The sequence below is a fragment of the Pholcus phalangioides genome, unplaced genomic scaffold, assembly GCF_987345545.1.
Source record: "Pholcus phalangioides strain wild (caught in Gottingen) unplaced genomic scaffold, Ppha-v1.0 ptg000009l_1, whole genome shotgun sequence".
NCBI lineage: Eukaryota > Metazoa > Arthropoda > Arachnida > Araneae > Pholcidae > Pholcus > Pholcus phalangioides.
Genome location: NW_028301602.1, coordinates 28,624,773 through 28,647,737, shown reverse-complemented (window position 1 = coordinate 28,647,737; position 22,965 = coordinate 28,624,773). Strand labels below are relative to the sequence as shown.

Genomic DNA, 22,965 nt, shown 5'->3' with positions numbered 1-22,965 from the left:
ATTCTGGAAAATATCTATTGCGACCCCCCCCCCCGCTCATTTAAGTGTCCAACCAGGGGGTCGCGACCCACAGTTTGAGCACCACTGCTCTAAAGAAACACCAACTCAACAATTTCAATTGCAGATCAATTCAATTTCATTCTTTGTACACAACCAACTTCCACAGCTTTTTCGTGCATTTGTCTGCGACAATTAATTTTAAGATGAAGTCAACTTTGGTATGTGGTCTAAATATAGTTTTATTTTAAGCCACATCAAAACAAAAATACTACCCACACTAAAATGGCTTGGACCTCGATGACGTGTGATGTATATTTTTAGAAAGAGCTTATTTACTCACCAAAGTAACAGCACCGAAAATAGGATGTCTTACGAGCAATGTGGGAAAATATATACCTGCCGAGACACTTGTCAACAAACACATTCGATGTTGAGCTATCTAAGAGAGAAACCCTGGGTTTTTTTGTATATGAAACTTCAACGTTATAAGTTTATACAGAGACTTACGATCGTTTATTGAGCGGATTCCCAAAGGCATAAGAATTCATCATCACGATGTTTAAGAATTTTATACTTTCTGAGAAATCCAGAATAGCGGAAAATATATCGAGTTTGCTCTACCTGAAACGGCATCTATTATAACAGGTATTTCATTTTTTTTTATCGTCGTCTTATATAGAGATTAAATTCGAATTTTATCAAAAAATTCGTGAATGAATTTGTTCAGGTTATAAGATATTCGCGACTGCGTTTAAAACGTCATTTTGGAAGAAAATATCGATTTTTATTTATTTTTTTTCTTCAATTTTTATGAAAGTTTCATTTCTTGTGATTCCAAAGCAAGTTTGTTTTTTTTTTTTTTGATTCTCAGAAAATCACCAACGAATGAAGCAAAATACAAGATATTGTATTTGCTTTATTCGTAGGTGATTTTCTGGGTATTATTAGGCAAAGTTCATCTACTCTGCTCCATACTTTTTTGTATATATTACGCTAAAAAAGGACCGAAGTTACGTCCACTTTAGTGTTGTGTTTTCACATTAAATAATCAGAATGAATAAAAACTTGAACGTGTTTTTTTTATAATTTTACAACACGAAGGATGCTATTTTTCACATTTTACTTGAGTTTAAAACACGATTTCTAAAAATCTGTTGGTTGTATCATTACAAAATTTTAATATGATATTTTGCCTTACATTTCTAAGGCATTGTGGCAAAATCTAAGGGGTTGTTCAAGTATTACGTAAGCAAATTTCTAGCCATTTTTTACCCCCTCCTCCCCTTCTTGTCAGCAAAATTTCGTCATCAGCTCTGCCCCTTGGAAAGAAATATAGTTTTTTCATTATTATTACTTGTGAGAGCTCCATTTGAGTTGATTCACAGATTCCGAAACATGTCTTGTACTGTTTATGCAGCGCTTAGACCCGAAGTTACGCTTACTTTACTGTTACGGTTTTACATACCATCCATGAATATGATATCCATGAATTTAAACGCATTTTACGAAAAATGCCATTTTTGACATTTTACTTGAGTTTGAAACGTGATTTCAAAAAATCTAGCGGTTCTATCATTACAAAACTTTAACACGATATTTTGCTACTAATTGTTAAGGTTATGTGCGAAAACCTACGAGCTCTGTCACACGTATTTTTATTAATTGCCCCCTCCCCCTAATTTTTTATGAAAGTCACATTTTTTGTGATTCCAAAACAAACCTATTTTTTATCCTCAGAAAAAAATGATGTACAACATGTGAAATATACCGTGTTTTACAGTATATACGATATGTTGAATGGAATTTCAAGATTCACACACGTACAGTGCATCAACAAATTTGGGTGTAACTTATAAGCAAACCATGCAATTAATTGAATTTTGGTACTGACCCTGCATCATCACTAGCTGAATGTACTGTGAAAATAACAAAATATTTTATTCACTTAACTTTTTTGCAATCGTATTTCAAATAATACATCAGATTTATTAAGAAGACGCCAACGAACAAAGCAAATACACGAAAATACAAAAATCCTAATGACTTTTTCATAGAAAATGACAACGGTAGTCCAAAATTTATTATTGTTTTCACCATTTGCAAATTTTTCTATAAAAAAATGTTATTATATTAAATGTTATTGATTGAACAGTGACAACATAGGTAGTCAGATATCGTAAAAAAATGTTTTTTCATCAATAAGCCTATGTATATAAAAATTGATTTTCTCTCTGTCTGTGTGTGTGTGCTCTTCATAGAAATCTTCAATTTCAGACCGATCTTCGCCAAATATTGCATATATACTGAACAGGACCCTACTTGAACGATAGTCTACTTTAAAAGTTCGCCAGGGATGGACAAATGCCCTAAATGATCGGAAAACTGTAGACTAATAATTGTTCTTGAACCTCAGCAATGACTTGGAATGTTTACTTTGGTTCTCAAACAATGCGTTTCAGACATGGTTATTCCCTCAAGGCGGTTTTTCTTTAATGCTGTCAAGTATATTGAGAAAACCCAGGCAGCGAAGGGTATTATAGAAAGTGCAAATTAAATATCAAAGCATGATCTTTTATTGAGTATGAATGAATTCGAAAATAATTAAAGTAAATCAGTTGTTTCTTAGCTTATGTTGTTGAGAGTTTCAGAGAAAGCTGTTGATAAGAAAAACAATATCATAAATTACTGAAAGAGTAATTAAGCTAATTATTAACCGATGGTTTCTTTTTCTTCACTTTGTGTGCCTACGTATTTTTTTTTTTTTTTACTTCAACGCTTGGAGCAAAATTATCATTTTTTTAAAGCGTTTTTTAGTGTAGAACTACGAAAGACTTCGGGCGTTTTCTTCATAAAAATTCCTCTATAAAAGTAAATGGTTTTTTTTTCCTTTTAAACTCTCGAAAAATATTTTTAAAAGAGGAAAACTTCTTGAAATTTTTCGAAAAAAAACTTAATAAACGCTATAGAGAGAAGTTTAATTAACATTTTATACTCATATCTTGGAAGTCTATTCATTCAACAGGTTTGTTACGTTTCAGAAAATATACACTGCATATATAACATCTCTCTTGCATATATATATTTATGCAAGGATATAGAATCTCCTCCTTTGTTAGACCCAGAAAAGACAGGGCAACAACTTCCTAATTGTAAGTTAGAGGACAGAGAGCCCTTATAAAAATTTAGATTTTTTTTTGTTACACGCTGTACTTTCACTCTGAAAACTGGTACAGGGTAATTTTTGAACGCCTGTTTACCATTTTTGAAACTGAAACTATACCTCTACGACGGACGGTTGATGAGATAAGGGCCTCAGTTGCACTTATATACAAATACAAATACAACGCCACAACAGGCAAATTGCCCAACGAGGTGGCTGACTTAAGAACATCATGGATCCCGAGCCATATTTATTTATTTATTTTATTTTATTTTTTGGAGGCCCAACCTATTACTGCTACACCCCACATCCACCCCCCCCCCGCGGAACCCCCAACGAATCGGTACATGCGGGAATGTGCGTGTACGTGTAGTGAAACCTGACGTGAAGTTTTTGTTTCTCTGTAATGCTTGTTATGTGTAGCGCTGCCATCTGCCACCAGTTTTTCTAACTATGAGTGAAGTGTTATGATTGAATGATTTATCGTTGTAGGACTGTTGCTCTCTGTGGCGAGACTTTTTAACGGGGAGATCGGCTCGCATTTGCGCCTTGAAGTTGGGAACCACAGAAAACCAACTTCAGCCGACCACCACTGTGGGGTTCGAACCCGGATCCCGTCTTACACCTCATCCTGTATATGTAAACTCTATTTTAAATCAGTGGTTTCAACCTTTCATGCTTCAAATACTCCTGAAACTCCGTAGAGGGACTTGCATACCATAAGAGAAATGTAGGTATTCATACTCCTAGAAATGTGTACGAAGCTTGAAAAAAACACTTTGTATGTTGTGACGTAACTGATGTTTTGCAATTTTTATTAATTTAATTTTTTTTATTATTTTATAATTATTTTTCGCATAATTCTGGATGGTTCGTCACTTGCGATTCAAATCTCGATCATCATCGCGAGTCATTCAAAATAGATGGGTCGTACAAAAATCCACTTAAAATCATGTTATTAATGCGCTTATTACGCTAATTTCGGAAAACAATTTCCAAACATTTTTCTGTTGTAAGCAATATTAAGTAAGCATTTTAAAATTAAATATGGACCCATAGATCACGAAATTGATGGTGTGATTGGTCGCGACTAAAAAAAAGGTTAAGAACCTCTCAGTTATAGGAATGAAAGGAGGACATTTTTTGAGAGAGAGAGAAATTCTTTTTACTTTATAGAATCTACTTTTCGGAATTTCTGGTATTCTTGTGTTTGCAAAAAAAAAAAAGATTTTTTTTTCTTTAAATTGTATCTTTTTAAGGTATTATGTGAGTAACATTCCGTAGTAGAAGAAAAAAAAGAGCATTAAAAAGCAATAGAAATAGACAACATTCGGATCGAGAAAGTTTCAGTTATTTCAACGGAAAAATTGACTTAAGGGATGGATTTCGCTATAAAATCTGTTTATTATGTTATTTTATTTTGAAAACAATTTTTGGGGTATTTTTTATAAGCAATAAGCAAATATATTTGATATTCATTTCGAGATTTTTTTTAAAAAGTTGCATACTTTCGTGTAGACATAATTTTCCAATATACAGGGTCATTCAAAACTCATCGTACAAACTAAGGGGAGGTAGAAAACACAAAAACAAAACCGAAACCAAACAGAAATGTATCACAAAAAAAGAATTCTGCATAACTGTGGATGGTAAGAATTTTGAGCTCTTGTTGTGAAACTTGACATATACACGCACTGTCCTCATGTAAAGAATCGCTAAATAAAGAGTTTCCTCTACCCATTATTGGCTTGTCATTGCTGCATCTTCGTTTATTCTCCAGTTGGTCAGGTTGGAGGTTCCGGTCATACATTCCTATGTGATTCTGTTTTGTTATTGTGTTTTTTTTTTACCTCTCCAAAAAGTTTGTACGTTTAGTTTTGAATCGCCCTGTATATTTCTATAAATCCAAATAATGATCCTGAATTCAAAATCAATATTGTATCTCTTAAATTTCAAAATATTATTCACGAATGGAATGTATTAAAACTTATGCAGTATTACATAAAATAAGAATTCAATACATATTTAGAACATGTGATCATTTAATGAATCCATATTAATTACAAAATAGTATGACATATAATAAACTGTGCCATGGTCATTTTGTTACAAGAGCTAATTACCTACTGAGAAATTGCACATAGGAAATTTTTCCATGGATAAGTAAGAAAAAAAACATTTTTGTTCAAGATAATTAGAAAGAAACCAATATTATTTATATGAAGGATAAGAAAAGTGATTTATTAGTTGATTAATCAATTTCCATTATTATTATTGAAAATCATCATCATCAATATTATAAGGGATTATTATTATCAATATTATCGAAAAATAAATATTGAAAATTTTTTTATCATTGTTGTTAAAAATTATTACCTTTATAACTAATTTTTAATATAATCATTTGTGTTATCATTATTATTCAATATTATTATCATTATTATTCAATATTATTATCATTATTATTCACTATTATTATCATCGTTATTGTTCAATATTATTATTATCATCATTATTGTTCAATATTATTATTATCATTATTATTAAGATGTCAATATTATTCAAAAGATTAATAAAACATCACTATCATTCAAGATTGCTCTTATCATTATTATTATAGACTATTTAAATAAACTAGAATTTTTTTATGATAAATTATGAGAATATAAGTGAAAATTAGAGAATAAAATCGAATTTTTCTGTTGATTTTTGGAAATGTATGTGGTGTATCCCAAAAATCGTTCGAAAAAAATTTAAATTCCAGAATTTCGACAAAAAAAAAAGAAAAATTATCAGCAAAATTGTTGCGGGCAACTGTATTGTTCCACGGTATAATCCTGTGTAACTGGATTCCCAAAAAATGATTATTTGGTCAAATATAAAGCAACAATCTGCAAAGACATCGATAACTAAAGTTTTTGAGAGATTTTTCCCCCAATTTTTTAGAGCTTATATAATTCTAAAACAAATTCAGGTGTTCGTAAAGACGCAAAAAATGCAGAAAATTTCGCTTTATTTCTCGAAAATTCCTCGAATGTCAATCATTGATATCGCGGTGAATTTTCATCATTGTTACAGGGCAAATTTCTCTTAGCATAATAGTGAGACGCACAAATTTTACTAGTTGGCACAAACTAGCAAGTACTAGTTAATAGTTTTGATTGCGCTCATTCTAATTATTATACTTATTAGAATCGAAATTTCATGTTTGATTTTATAATTTAATTTTTTTTTTTTTGGAAAATCATTTTTTTTTCGAAATTCGACCATGAAAAGCAAAATTTCCTTCATTTTTGCTCAGGTAAAATATGAAAAAAATCTTTCGTTTTTCATATTTTACTTGAATTTTAAGATGAACCGTAGAATTTTTGTTCTTTTCGGGTACTTTTGCTGAAACACTCTGCGTAGATACAGTCGAACTTGGTTAATTCGAAGTCCAAAGTCATTAGGAAAAAGTTCGAATTATAAAATTAATCTATCCTCGATCCGAAAAACGCAAATTGCAACGTAATCATCCTTCGCAGATGATAACAATTATTAAAATTTCTTATCAGTTACGAAACTGTTTCCGAAATTTTAAAAATTTATAATTATAATATTTGTCAGTGTTTCTCAACCTTTTTCAGCTCATGGCCCCCGTTTCAGCTATGTTTTTTCTTCTCATGCCCCCCCCCCCCCAGTCTCATGCAAGGCCTTCTAACCTCATCCAGTAGCGAAAACTTTTCTGCTTATTAAATTGAATTAAATCAAAACTACATTTATAATGAACAAAAATTTTATAAATACGACCAATCTCTGGAGCTCTGACCAGGCACGGATCTAGAAGGTGGATGATCAAAAGCCGAATTATGTGGGAAAAATAGCTCTGTGTAAAATACATGATGATTCAACGAACCTACACAATAAATCACCACTCCGGACCTTATGTATCGGGAGAGGCAATAGGTCCTCACCCTGGACACATGCCAGCCCTGGGCTAGAGTTCTCAGTCAGTTTTCTTCTTATGAGGTTTCATGCATGATCGTCTCAATATTATGGGTCCCCGGGCAGAGTGATGTTCTGGGACTGCATAATTAGATGACAACAACAGCTTACGTATTTGAATACTCATCCCGAAAACCATAGCACCATATTATAGATCCCTTCATGTATTCATGTAGCCCCCCCCCCCTTATGGTCATGAGGTACCGAGCTACGGCAACTGGGTAAAGATGATTCCGGTTTCATGGACAGCTCTGCTGGATTTTCTGAAAGTAGTCACATTTCTGACTACCATATTTCACGTTAAAGCTTTATTTCTCACAGTTTTCTGTCCCCATATCTTTTTTCGTGACGCTCCTTTCATCTGATGTTCTCCCGTGGCCCTACGTCTAATATCCCAGGCCAATAGGGACGGAGGGGCATATGGCCCTAGGTTGAGAAGCACTGTGTATATAATTGATCTTAGCTGCTACATTCTCCCAGTGTTCTGGAATCTCTCAGCATCAGTGCAGCATTTCTTGGCCATATTCAAAGCCTCATTTACGAAAACAGTTGATCATCTGTTGCTGAGCTGTTTCCCTAAATTTTTCTTATATTCTTAGGCTGTCAAAGAAATATACTTTCATTGACACATTACAAAATCTGAACTTACCGATACTTTCCATGCTCTTAATGACGATAAAAAGATTCAGATTTTGAATGTTACTCATTCTCGATGAATAAAGATAAAAAATGAGAGTTAACTTATCACAGAAAACAGTAGAGAAAAAAAAAACAGAATTTTTAAACTTTTTATTTGCCTTTAAAAATTTGTTGTTTAACAACTTGATCGAGAAACGCAGTCTGGCTTCTTGTAAAATTTTTCGAAACTAAACTTGCTCATACAGAAACATACAAAAAAAAGGAAATAAAATGCTTTTGATTATCGAATCTACAAAAAAAATGATTTTCAAGAGAAGATACAAAAATTCAAAAAATATAAATGAAATATGAATATAGTATAATAATTACAATGTGTCCAATCAAAAACTTGCCAAGTGATAAAATTTGAGCATCTTTATTAAACTAAACAAATTCACTCAGTAGCAATTGAATGAAAATTCACAGAGATATCAGTGATTGGCATTCTTGATTTTTGACACTTTTCGCATCTTTTCGAGCGCCTAAATTATTTTTAGAATTATATAAGCTCTTTGAAATTTAGAAAAATCGAAAACTTTTATTAACCATATCTCTGCACGTTGTCTCGCGTGTCATATTTTACCTAATAATCTGTTTTGGGGAATCTAGTTACACAGGATTAGATAACAATACATTTACCTGCAACAATTTTGCTGATAATTTTTCATATTTTAGTCGAATTTTAAAACTAGAATTTGAATTTCTTTCGACCGATTTCCGTTTTCCCAAATCAACATAAAATATTTAGATTTAAAATAACACCGTTATTTACGAATATCGTTTTCGTAAGGTGTGCCAAACTACTGGAGATGAAGAAATACGGAAAAAGATAAGTTATTCTAATTTAATCATATAAATTCCATAGCTAAATGCTAAATGCCATAGCTAAATGCTAAATGCCATAGCTAAATGCTAAATGCCATAGCTAAATGCTAAATGCCATAGCTAAATGCTAAATGCTAAATGCCATAGCTAAATGCTAAATGCCATAGCTAAATGCTAAATGCCATAGCTAAATGCTAAATGCCATAGCTAAATGCTAAATGCCATAGCTAAATGCTAAATGCCATAGCTAAATGCTAAATGCCATAGCTAAATGCTAAATGCTAAATGCTAAATGCCATAGCTAAATGCTAAATGCTAAATGCTAAATGCCATAGCTAAATGCTAAATGCCATAGCTAAATGCTAAATGCTAAATGCTAAATGCCATAGCTAAATGCTAAATGCCATAGCTAAATGCTAAATGCCATAGCTAAATGCTAAATGCCATAGCTAAATGCTAAATGCCATAGCTAAATGCCATAGCTAAATGCTAAATGCCATAGCTAAATGCTAAATGCCATAGCTAAATGCTAAATGCCATAGCTAAATGCTAAATGCCATAGCTAAATGCTAAATGCCATAGCTAAATGCTAAATGCCATAGCTAAATGCTAAATGCCATAGCTAAATGCTAAATGCCATAGCTAAATGCTAAATGCCATAGCTAAATGCCATAGCTAAATGCTAAATGCCATAGCTAAATGCCATAGCTAAATGCCATAGCTAAATGCTAAATGCCATATCTAAATGCTAAATGCCATAGCTAAATGCTAAATTCCATAGCTAAATGCTAAATGCCATAGCTAAATGCTAACTGATAAATTCCAATACTGAATTTTATTGCTCTACATGGTATTTTTTAAATCACTCATTCCCGGAAACTTCGAGTCAAAGGAAAATTTTAACACTATACCAAAAAAGTCCTGGTGATGAGTGAAAACTTCGACTTAAACAAATATTCGAGTTATCACGAATTGACTGTATATACTCATAACTTATCGTAAAAAAATTTCTAGTCTCTTCAAATAGTCTTAAAATCTTTCTCCCTCTAAGTTTTAATTATCCAAAAATTTCAAATTAAACTAGAAATTTTAACATTAAATTATAGTATAGAAAAGCACTAGGGGAATTTGTGAAAGTTCGAATTATCAAAAACTCGAATTAACCAAGTTCTACTGCATTTTCTCGTATTTGAAACACATTAAACACGGTACGTTCCTGTGGAAAGACAGATTTGTCGAAGTGTATGTGTGTGTTGTCCGGATGGATGTGGTCGTTGAAAGGTTCGATAATTGGTCGGGACGTGATTGAATCAAACTAAGCTTATTTCTGAAACTTGAGACTAAATTGGAAAATCGTCTGAGAGGCACGTGGAAAATATTTCAAGGGAGGAGGAGGGATACGGTTTCGCTCTTTTTCGAAACATTGTCTGTGAATTCTTATAGTTTTGAAGATATGTACTTTGATCGTTTCAGAAACATTCGTATTTTCTTGAGAAAAGTATTTTTTTTAATATAATTAGATACTTTGATTTAGCAGAAGTATTTGTTTTTAATGCTTTCAGTATTTTGTCGTATTCTTTTTCGAAGATATCAAGTTCAACTTCAAAGAAGAAATCCGGAAGATTTTCCATATTTTTATATCTTCTCATTATATATATATATATATATATATGCTCCTCTCTTTTATATTTCCAAAACCACGGAGTTTTTTTTTTACTTGAAAACTATATTCTAGCTTGTAGGGTCTTTTAAAGATAGTTTCTGTCTTTCTCTATCTCTCTCTCTCGATCCATTTCTTTCTAATGATCAGCTAGAGCCCGGATTGTATGCACTGTAAAAGTGGCGAAATATGCTTATAAAATATGCAAATATGCACTTAAAAATGCTCAAATATGCACTTAAAAATGCTCAAATATGCACTTAAAAATGCTCAAATATGCACTTAAAAATGCTCAAACATGCACTTAAAAATGCTCAAATATGCACTTAAAAATCCAAAAATACGCACTTAAAAATCCAAAAATACCCACTTAAAAATATTAAAATACGCACTTGAAAATATCAAAACATGTGCTTAAAATGCCGACATATGCACTTAAAATGCCGAAATATGCACTTAAAAATGCCCAAATACGCACTTAAAAATATTAAATTATGCACTCAAATATGCCAGAATATGCATTTAAAAATGCCAAAATATGGTCGAAAATGCCAAAATATGGACTTAAAATATCAAAATATGCAGTCAAAAATGACAAAATATGCACTTGAAGAAACACAAAATATGCTTTGAAAAAGTCCCCATGCAAAAAAGCAGATTTATTTTTAAAATGAATATTATCTATTTCATAGTGCATATTCATTTTTTACTGATTTTCACCTGCGTAAAAAAAAAAAAACTCGATGTTATGCAAATATTATTGATTCTATGCATTTTTTCATCGCATTAAATGCTGAAAAAAAATATGCAAATGCATATGCCATTTGCATATTGTCTGTGCTCTAGTGATCGCTATTTTTAACTTTTATTTTTGCTTTCAAAATCGCTTCCACCATCTATAGAACAACAGTTGACGAGCAAAATCATTGGACCAACCGATCACATTCTAGGGATCCCCCACCCCCCCAAAAAAAAAATGCAGCGATATGGGAGCAATAATAGCGTTTTTTGGTGACATTCGATGTTTTTTACAGTCAAATACTTCTTTACGATCATGCACGCCCTTATTTTACTGTTACTGTCTACATCTCAACAGATAAAATCCTATTTGTACCTTCCCCCCTCTGCTGTCACCGATCATTTAAAAAAATACAACTCTTGTGATTCTTCGACCGATTTCTGACTAATGTGCCTCATAAAAAAAGTTAATTAATACAATATGATATTAGTAAATAATTTATGAGCGATAATAATAGTTACACTGACACGTTTGATTTAAAATTTCAACAATTGCTGTTTATGTACAGTTAGTACATAACTCGCAGAAAGTAACTTTTCTTGGTTTTTCGAAATTGTAATCACAAATAACAATCCCATTATATCCAAATCAATGATACAATCACAAATTATATTTTGTTTGATTACAAATAAAAATATGTTTTGCTTATTTTACTAATGGCAATTTACCGCACACAAACAGCAACAGTTAAAATTTTAAATCAAACATGACAATTTAACTCATAATAATGCTCATAAAATATTCACTAATATCACACTGTATTGAATTTTTTTTATAAGGTGCATTAGTCACGATACAACCGTTGTGATTGAAGATTCACAACAGTTGTATTTCTTATTTGATAGGTGACAGCACGACTTCCTGTAGAGATTGATTTTTTTCCGTGTAGCGTAATACTAAACTATACAGTTATTTTCAAAATTTTCTAGAAGCCACATTTTTACTGATAAAATTTTATTTTTAGCCGTTTATTGGTCACGGATAAAAATAGCTAAGAAAGGCACCATTTTTTTCATGGTGAATAAGATTTCAAAGTTAGAGTTTAGAGTCTGAGAATGACTGAGAATGCTTTCCTGTACACAGAGTTTTTTCTGAGCACCGAAGAATTCCCTGCATAATATTGCATGTTGTTATGCATATGCCGCTGTGGTGGTCGAGTGGTTATAGTGCCGGACTCGTGATGCGAGGATCCGGGTTCGAACCCCACAGTGGTGGTCGGCTGAAGTTGGTTTTCTGTGGTTCCCAACTTCAAGGCGCAAATGCGAGCCGATCTCCCCGTTAAAAAGTCTCGCCACAGAGAGCAACAGTCCTACAACGGTAAATCATTCAACCATAACACTTCACTCATAGTTAGTAAAACTGGGGGCAGATGACAGCACTACACATAACAAGCATTACACAGAAACAAACTTTACGTTAGGTTGCACTACACGTACACGCACATTCCCGCATGTACCGATTCGTTGGGGGAGGAGCATGTGTGGTGTAGCAGTAGTAGGTAGGGGCTCGGGGATCCATATGTTCTTAAGTCAGCCACCTCGTTGGGCAATTTGCCTGTTGTGGCGTTGTATTTGTATTTGTATTTGTATATTTGATGCGCAGAGAAACAACAGCTCAGTCAAACTTAAGTAAAATAGAATCTCTCGTATACCACCTTAATTGTTTTTTTTAAACCACCGAAATAAAAATATTTATTCAGCTCACCCGTGATTTTTAAGTAGGCTGATGTGTTTAGCATTTTTTATATTTCATAGATGGCTGCAGGGGTTCCAATGCAACTATATTAGTAATTGTTTATATAGTATTCTAATACGAGAGAAAAAGCTTTGAAGTAGGGTTACAAGATAATCCTAAACTTGGATGCATGCGCGCATCTTTGGGCATGTTTCTTGTATATGTTCACAACAGAAGGAATCACTATACAGCTAATCAATGTGTTTAGAAGTAAACACTTTTGCAAGGGTTAAACTTCTAACTGAATTTTATTAATTTACAAAATTTGAAAAACTAAGTCCCACATTTGTGGTGTCATCTGGTAATCGTAAAGTTCATACTTTAAACTATCAACATACATCCACATAATGTAAGGGGTGTTACTGTAGTTGAGAAGAAAGTGGTACTTGAAGTATCATTGATAGTGAAAGGGTTAATATACATCAAAAACTTTACTATGTATGATAAGTATTTTAATGCAAACCTCACTATTTTATGACACGGTGTTGATTTTTTAGTAATTTTTAAATGTCATAGAATTTTCGCCCACCCTGTATTTCCCATTATTAGGACATAGTGTATTTAATAATAAACAAATTCAAGCGGCTGATTCCAGTCATGTTCAGTCAAACAGCCTAGAAAATAAATCTTTACTTGGGAATAAATTTAAAAAAAAATAAATAAAAAAAAAAAAACCTCCCACACACCACGTTTGAAAAACATTTTGAATTTCTTCTGCCATCTTTGTAAGATGGGAGCGTCCCGTGAAAAGAAATTTTGATCTTTTTCTTCAGCAGAAGATAAAAGAAAAAGGAAATATTTTCGAGAATTTTCGTAGAGCTTTTATCCCCGAAGAAGAAGAAAGTGATGGTTTATGAAAGTTAAAGAGGATTTCACTCTTCAAAACAAAAGCTCGGAGATTCCGTTCTTTCTTCTGTACTGTCATCGGCCATGAATGCTGATGACATGTCACTGTACGTACTGAATTCTTATGTAAGAGCAAAAGCTTTTCTTGGGATTTCTTATTTTTTTCGTTCAACCTTATTGATCAAAGTGTAATGTTATTATTTTCCTCCTCCTCAATGACTTTAGTGATAGAATGGAATTTCCGACTCGGTGAACTTCTTTGTCACTTAAGCTCGTCCCGTCAAGTATTTTATAATATAACGCTTGGGTTGGGCTTCCACCGGGGACACGATGGTTGTCGGCTGAAATTGGGTTTTCTGTAGTTTCTAAGTTCGAAAAGTAAACGCGAGAGCCGATCTCACCGTTAAAAAGCCTCGCCACGGATAGCAACAGACCTGAAACGGTACAAATGTTCAATCATTACACTTCACGCATGTTTGAAGAATAAGATGGCAGCTCTAAAATTCATACAACACACGTGATACGCACTCAGGCTGTTGGGTAAACATGCAAACTTCCGGTGCAGCTCATTTGGTAATAAGTTGCGTATGGCGACCGTACATTAACACTTGGGTTCGGGAAGAAGCAGTACCGTTTTGAAGCATAGGGATTTATGTGGGCATGACCTAACTACCACACGTTAAATCTGGTGAAACGATTTTCTAGAGCAGTGTTTCTTAACCTTTTTTTTTGTGCCCATGGCCACCTTTGGAACATATGTCGTGAGTCTTCTGTCTTATCCAACCTCCCGCAAGATGGAGATTTTACTGTACATGGGAATAATGATATTGGTCATGATATTATCCGAACGGGTTCTGCATAAGGGGTCATTCAAGTATTACGTCAGCATCGGGGGTGGGGGTTTCGGATTTGCTGACTTTTGATGACGGGGGGGGGGGGATTTGAAGGTTTCTCACGTCATCAACCATCCTTTTTGAATATATGAAATATTCTAAGCTGCTGACGAAATTTTGCTGACAAGGGGGAGGGAGGTAAAAAATGGCTAAAAATCTGCTTACGTAATACTTGAATGGCCCCTAAGTACCACGGTAAGGTTCCCCTTTTCTTAACCCTACAACTAAACCATGCGTGCACCTTGTCCACATTCCTCTGAGGAACTTCTAACGAATTGGTACATGTTGGAATGTGCGTGTGCATGTAGTGAGCCCGAAGTGAAGTTTGTTTCTGTGTAATGTTTATTATGTGTAGCCGCTCCATATGCCATCAGTTTTTCACTATGTTTCACTATGAGTGAATGTAATAATTGAATAATTGTATCGTTTTAGGCCTGTTCTTCTCTGTGGCGAGACTTTTTTAACTGGGAAATCAACCCGCATTTACGCTTCAAAGTTGGGAACAGCAGAAAATCAACTTCAGCAGACCGCCACTGTGGCGACGGTGGGGTTCGAATGTACGTAAAATTTTTTATCAGATAAAACATTCGAAAATTAACAATTCGGAATCACAGAAACCTAGATTGAGGCTTCATAGTGTCTAAGCTGTCTTTTCAGCATATTTCTGTCTTCTGTTAAGATCCCCTATCGATTTATCATTTTATCAATGAAAGTAAGTATCTCATAAAATCTGCACAAATGCCATGGCTTCATGCATTGTCTTGAAATTAGAAAAATTATCGCGAAAAGGGAGGATTTTAGTTTTTCCAACAAATTAAAAAGTTTTGGATGTAATAAAAACTGAAATTTCAGAAAAGTCTCAATCCCAGATGCCAAGTATTAACAAAAGATCTGGTTAAATTGAAGAAGATTGGCGGAAACGCTTGCTCAGAAAACGCAAGAAAAAATATTAATTCGACGATGACGACCAAACTGTGTTGCAATGGTTTCATGCCAAAAGAGAAAATTCATTAATCAATGATTAGGCAAAAACGGGTGAAATCGCCAAAGAATTTGAAAACCTATGAGAACATTTTTCTGCTTCAAAAAAGGAATGGTTGCACAGCTTACAATAGAGGGGGGAGGGGGGGGGGGAGAAATTCTAAGACACACTGACGGCCGTATTCACCAACACAGTTTAAACTACAATTGCAGGTTAAAGGATTAGCTATCGACACGTATTGTGGTTAAAATCCTCAATTTTAACCAATCCGTTTCGATCTTCAATCCTTTCACCTGCGATTGCAGTTTAAAATGTGTTCGTAAATACGGCCGTTAAGTTGAGGATTTTAACCAATCCCTGTTGATCACTAATCCTTTAACCTGCGATTGTAGTTTAAACTGTGTTAGTGAATACGGCCGACAATGAATGAACGCCAGAACTTTGCCACTGGACTTATCCCATTGCCGAGATCTCTTCTAGCCAAGCTTCGTGGCAGAGTAAAAATTCATCTCTGCCCTCACGGGGCTCGAATCCCGGTCTCTCGTTTGGCGGACGATTGCTCTACCAACTAAGCTATGAAAACGGAAAACGGCCGTGTTGCGATAAAAATGATCAATATGCTTTTCAAGTCATAGCACTATTTTAGATCGCATTATCCTTGGAGTCCTCCTATGCAACCAGGTATCTAGGCTACACAGGCACCGAAACCTAGGGACTGAGGTCATTTGAGCGCCCCCCCCCCCCAATAATCTCTGAAAAAGCAATGCAATGTACCATCCCTCTCCTGAGTCCCGGTATTGAGTAACCTGAGCGCTTGAGTCCCGTATATACGGGATGACCAGAAACTTTCAGCCCCCCTCCCCCATGTTCTTCATGTCAGCGCCTCTGCTGGATTGACCCGTATATTGAGATAGCTACTGAGATAGAACTGACCACTTCAGTTCGGAATTGCATATTACAAGCAGCTTTGTTTTTGGTGGGAAAAATATTGTTCTCTTTATTGGTATAATGGTGCCATTTAATGTGAGCATATGTAAGGGGCCGTTCAAGTATTACGTTAGCAAAATTTTAGCCCTTTTTGACCCCCCCCCCACCCGTCAGCAAAATTTCGTCATCAGCTCTGCCCCTCTGAATCCTAACTCATATTTTCATAAAGGGTGGTTGATGACGTAAGCATTATCCAAACCCCCCCTCCCCCCCTATCATCAAAAGTCAGCAAATCGGAAGATAGGAGCGCATTCTTTCTCATTTCTTTCTTTCAGGATCTTGTAACCTTACTCAAGAGCCGCAGGGCAAAGTGTTTATTCTGAGCCCTCATCTCTCTCTCTCTCTTCTTGCTTGAAATACTCATAATTTAAATTGTTTGTTTGGCTTAAATTTAGATGAGGTGTGGGGAATTTTATCCTTTTAAGCGGGGTATCCGTTAATTCGTTACCCGATTAAGCGGGGCCAACTGCAAAGAAAAACAACGAGTAAAAAAAAAATCAAATAAACACGCATTGATTAACAAGGCGGTTTTGTTTCTGAGTGATTTTTTTTCTTATTAGGAAGAAAAATTCTGGAACCCTCTGAAAATGAGGACGAAAGGTAGAAATTTCAGAAACGTATGAGGACGTCTGGTAACCTTACTCTTAATAAGACGGCCCTGAAAATACTTGCAGAAGAAGAGTTCCAGAGCACTATTTTGGCTTGAAGGCCACGATCAGTGTTCGCCAATACGCATCTGGATGCGTAATTAAAGCATTCAAAATGCAGTTTTACTCCTCCAAATTTCCTTGAGTTGAAACTCCTTCAAATTTTAAGTGCCTTATCTCTCTCTCCCCCCCCCCCCACATTAGCCGGCATGTTATGAAAACCAGGGACACCAGCTTTTTGAATGTTGGAGTCTGTTCCATTCCCGGCATGCCGAGAAAAGCGAAGTTCTTTGAATATCACACGATACATTCAGAGAACACCAATATCAATCATTATTAAATACTGAATAAATACACGAATCTCGGAATAAAATAATATTTCTCACTGTAGCGAATATGTTTCATCCAGGAATTTGATAACGTTAATGAAAATCAAGCACTTATTACTCTAACTTAATTATTGAAAGCGTAATACAAAATACAGATACCGTATTTTGAGCATTTTATTTTCATTGCATGTTCAGAAATTGAAAATATGCAGTCGCTTTTGCATTACCAGATCATCTTTCGCCGTGTAAGTCATTAATTGCTTGCTCTGGTTATTCAAATCTTAGAGATATTATGATCAAAGGATACCAAAAATGCTTCACAGTCTACTTATTCTTCCATTTAGCTCACATAATCTAAGAGAACGAATATGCTTAGTATCCGGCATTTTCAATAAACAAAGATTAATGGTAGCTAGACTGAACACACATGAAATTCAAGCTATCTCCTATGCACTTTGTTAAAGACAAAAGATTCTGAAATGTTGAGAGAACAGACGAGGTTCTGAAATCAGCCGATTAAATGGTTTTTCCGAATACCTGTATTTTGCCGGCATGCTGGTCTCCCTCGATGTTTCCCGGCATGCCGGCTAATGCAGAGAAATACGGTATACAGTCTCGGTCCCTTTTAATCTGATATCAATGATTCCAGTACACAATATCCGATTAAGCGGGGAATCCGATTATTCAAAAAAAAGTCAATTGCTATTTTACAATACTGGTACTTTTCGTATATTAAAAACTGATGAATCACTATTAAAAGCTTCTCGAAGAAATCAGACATAAAAAAAAAAATGAAATGAAAATTGTATTTAATTACAATAATCTCGATCACAATAAGATTTTTTTACTTGTCATCGGAGACGTTAGCGCCCTCTATTGGCTCAACAGACAACAAAAATATAATAATTAAATGTACGTATTGAAAACAACTTGAATACTTGGAGGCCAAAATCTCAACACAGTAATATATTTCTCATCAATTCAAAATATTTCATTCAATAAAAACATTATCTATATAGTAGTTTATGTGCATTTACAGTTGACGTTTAAAATGTAATACAGTCGAATTCCGTTTTAACGAACACCGTTATAGCGAAAAAAAATCTCGTTTTAACGAACACTTTTCTAATCCCTCAGATAAGTTTACATAGAAACAATATAAAAACCTGGAATTTCTTCATAACGAAATTTCATTAAAACGAAGTGATTTCTCCGGTCTCTTGCAGTTCGTTATAAAAGGATTCGACTGTATTCGATTTAGCAGGGAAAAGAAGTAAAAATTATCATATAAAGCGGAAAACTCCGGCATTGCCTCTATGGGAGAAATTTTGATGAAGGAGGATTTTATCCGTTTAAGCGGTTATTCGTATTTCTATTAAGCGGGGCTGACTTTATATGTTTTTAATAAAGTTATTTTCCTGTTTTCCATTTTAAAAAAAAGGGTAAAAATACCCTCCTTTTACAAAAATACACTCAAAATTTTGGAGAGGAGTGAAATTACCTTTCAAAATTATATTTTTAGATAACACTGTCGTTAATCCGTTAGCCCGATTAGTAGCCCTCTTCGCCGTTTGGCGAGAGGGGCTGAGTCCAGCCCTGGCCCATCGAGCGGGATGGAGTGGTAGGGAAAGGGAGTGCCCTGCACCCAAAGCCCCCATCTTCGGCTCTCTTCGAGGCCCCCCCCCCCCACCGTCCACGAGAAGGATAGAGTGGTTTTGGGTGTCCTCTCTTGAGGGACTGGTAGCCCTGGCAAAAAGGGGAACCTAGCTGAAGTGGAAGAGCATTTGAAGAATGTTCAAAAACACCAAGAAATAACGGTTTTCAGGTGTTTATTCATCCGAATGAATAACAGTTTTTTATTGATCGTCATACAATGAGGATTCAACGTGAACATTCACACCTTTGTCAGTATTCCAAGCGTAGATATCTCTGCAAGCTTTTACTTATCCCTAATACGGAAACAACCGAATCTATGTCATGGTGCTTGAGCGCGTCTCTAGTGGCACAGCGACTAAGGTGCTCGAGCGTCCTCGGCCGACGGCTAGCTCTAACCATGTCTGGGAAGTACTTCTCGTACAAAAACTTCATGTCTTGACGATTCATGCCCCTGTTCCACTGGGCCATCGTTGAATTCACGTCATCCAGGGACGGGTACGGATCCGGAATACTATTCCACAGAGTCCTAGCATTGCAGCAAATCCGCAACGAGTCGTTTTCGAGTCTCTTCGAGTCGCATTCGTTTAAGAATGGTGGTCCGAGCATCATGGTTATTAGATCTTTCAGCCAAAACAGGATTATACACATCAGCTTCGTAGATGTCTTGGCTGTAGTATTCATGACATCATCAGCGAAGTCATAGATTTCCCTGGAAAATGTGGAGCGTCAGTATCGGTTGAAATCCAGTTCTATCCTCGGAGGCGGATTTATGGATTTCAAGCCTGTGTGCTCCTACAAATTTTGCCGCACACTTTACCCATTCTACTTTAATTTTCTTAACCACTCATTCCTCAAATTTGCCGTCCAGGGGTACATATCGCTTAACCCCCTCTCCCCCACCGTAAGTATACAAGTCACTTTACACGTAATCCCTAAGTCACTCTTTTCATCATCCACATGCTTACACACCCTCCAGCCCCGTTCACATGGGAAATAGAAAAAGCTTGTTTAAAATCCACTTCAAGAATTTTCACCCATGACTGATCCCTATTTCTTTCCTTACAAAGAAAAAAAGTCGTTAAAAGCGGATGCTAGAACTCCCGCAATATTTGCACATGGGAACGGGGCTTCTGGTCACTCTTTTGATCTTTGGTGTTTGATGTGGTTATTTGCTCTCTAGCGCGAGACCGTCTTAAAAGTATCATGTCTCCCCGAGATAAGTAAATCTGCTTGTGTAGAAATGGCATTTTTTCAAGTGGGAAATAGTGTGAAAAAATGTGAGTACTTTCAGAACCTGACACAAGTGTCCATGCGTGGTATCAAAGCCATGTTAACACATGAGCCACCCCCCATCCCGATATGAACCAGGGGCCTCATGTCCATGGGGCCGTACATGATGTGATCTGGCACGATAATTTTCGAGATTAAATATTCGAATATGCAAGTCGTTACATACTTTCAGCTAAGTATGTATCTCTTAGAATCGCACGTACCCCTTCGCTTTGCTCGGGGGCCCGAAATGTTGAGCTGATCCTGCATAGAACCAGATCAACAGGAAAAGCTCGCTAAATTCTATACCAAGAGTACAAGTCCCTCTTTGTAATTTCACACTATTAAATGAATGCATGCGATACACAGATTAGCGAGGTTTTTTCGAGCGAACAGAATTGCAAAACGCCATACAGAAATCATAATACACTAATTACTGTGTATATGTTACGGTAAATGTGATAAATCGGTTATTAAACATAATAACAGGTTACCAATTGTCTTGGTAGATTTGATAAATTTATTTCGTTTATCGGAGATTATGCGTAATACCCAAGCGGCCTTGATAAATGTGATAAAAATTATCACTTTTTATTCCGGTGGTTATGCATAACGACCAAGTGTTAATGAATGATAAATTAATATGTGAATTTGATAAATACTTGAAATTTATCGCCTTTATCTGTGATTATGCATAATACCCCAGCGTAATTAGTAAATTTGATAAATATGAAAACAATTCCAAATGAAACTAGTATGTGTATCCCCCCCCCCATAATATAATATAATAATAACAACAAATTTTACGATCGTAATATAATGATACAATGCGTGTGTTAAATTATCATGTATAGCAGCGGTTCTCAACCGGTGCACTCTCCAGGAGCTCCGCGGACGTTATAGGAGAACAAAAAAAAAGACCAGTTAATTTGAAAAAATAATTATAAATATTTTTAAATGATTAGGAATAAATCAGTGACTTGGATGAATAAATCAAAAATAAGCCCACAGGGTTCCGTCATAGAAATGTTTTACCAACAAAGGCTCCGTCAGTCAAAAAAGGTTGAGAACCACTGATATATAGTATATTATATAAAGTTTGATTTATCATGTTTTACCAACGAAGCGACGCTTAGGTATTATGTATAATCAACGATAAAAGTGATTAATTTAGTGCAACCTATCAAACTTACCAAAATGCTTGGCGAATATATGCATAATAACTGCATTTTTTTTTATTACATTTACCGTAACTTATAAAGCAATGCTATACCCGATGCGTGCTCGGAACATGTCCTGAAAGATTGGAGGGTGTAATTGTTTGGAACTTCCGATCTCGATGTCGAATCCGAGCTGCAACATTCTTCTTATCCTTCCGTGCCGACCATACCTCAACGCGCTGTAGATTGGCAGAAACGGTTCGGGTCCGTTAGCGGGTGGGATCGCCGAGCAGAAACCTAGACTGAACGTGTTTCCGTACGTGTTCAGCAGAAGGAAATACACCGGGCAGTTGAGCTTTTTGCTGTAACTATTACCGAAGACATCTGCAAAGTAGAAATCGATTATTCCTATTGCAACGAAAAATTGATGACAGATGGCAGCACTATAACAAGCATTACACAGAAGAACAATCTTCATGTAAACAACACTTATACACATATTTTCAGCATGGCCCAGATCTTCCTCGACCGCGTACTTATATATCTTCATTGAGACACAGCGGCGTGCTCTGATCTGGTTAGGAGGAGGAGGTGGGTTTGACTGAAGAGGAAAAAATACTTCGTGGGAATTGTTTCAGGGAATTCGCAGACATTTTCTGAGCATTATACTGTATAACACTCTTCGTAGCATCAACAGATTAGGCACTGCCATCTTGCAGCCTTTTCATCATTGGCAAACACAGTTTAAGAAATCAAGGAAACATATTTTCTGGGTATTATGCTGAGGTGAACTTGGAGTCAGCTTGTCTCTGGTCTCTGCCGTGACTCGGACATAGACCCCCCATTGCATACCGGGTGGACATGCTACCATCTACACTGGAGATACGACCCTTCCATCTATATATCACGCACTGTGGCGTCAGGCGCTAAATACTAGCCTCCCTTAACTTCTTGAAATGTCCCCCCACCCCCAGGTGGGACGGTAGAGATAGATAGACGGCTTTTCTCAGCCCAAGACATCAAGGAAACTCTCCTTGCACAAACTAACATTTTCTGTCACTCTCTCTCCCCCTACCGTCCCACCTGAGGGGCCATTTCCTGATGTCAGGAGAGGCTATTTCTACTTCAGCGCCCACGCCACAGTGCGTGAAATAAAGAAGGCTAATGGTGTAGATGGTTGCATGCTTGCTTGGTATACGAGATGGCCTGGGTTCGAATCCCGACGGATACAAGATGAGAGTTCAAGGAGAGTTCTTTCCCCAGTTCACCTCAGCATAAATAAGGTCCAGGAAATATATGTTCCTTTAATGCCTTGGGCTGAGAAAAAATTCGTGTATCTGAGTGAAAAAGTTTAAG

General features: G+C 35.6%; 1 protein-coding gene across 3 annotated transcripts in view; it reads left to right on the top strand.

The window, feature by feature from the left end:
* Corin (corin serine peptidase) overlaps positions 1–22,965 on the top strand; it is a 77,122-nt gene that overhangs the window by 16,476 nt on the left and 37,681 nt on the right. The window contains exon 1 of one of the 3 annotated variants that reach the window (XM_089235925.1): positions 417–645. The exons of the other annotated variants lie outside the window; for them this stretch is intronic. The gene's annotated coding sequence lies outside the window, so the exon portion shown is untranslated. Of the gene's footprint in view, positions 1–416; positions 646–22,965 lie in introns of those variants that run through there. 3 annotated transcript variants of the gene reach the window in all.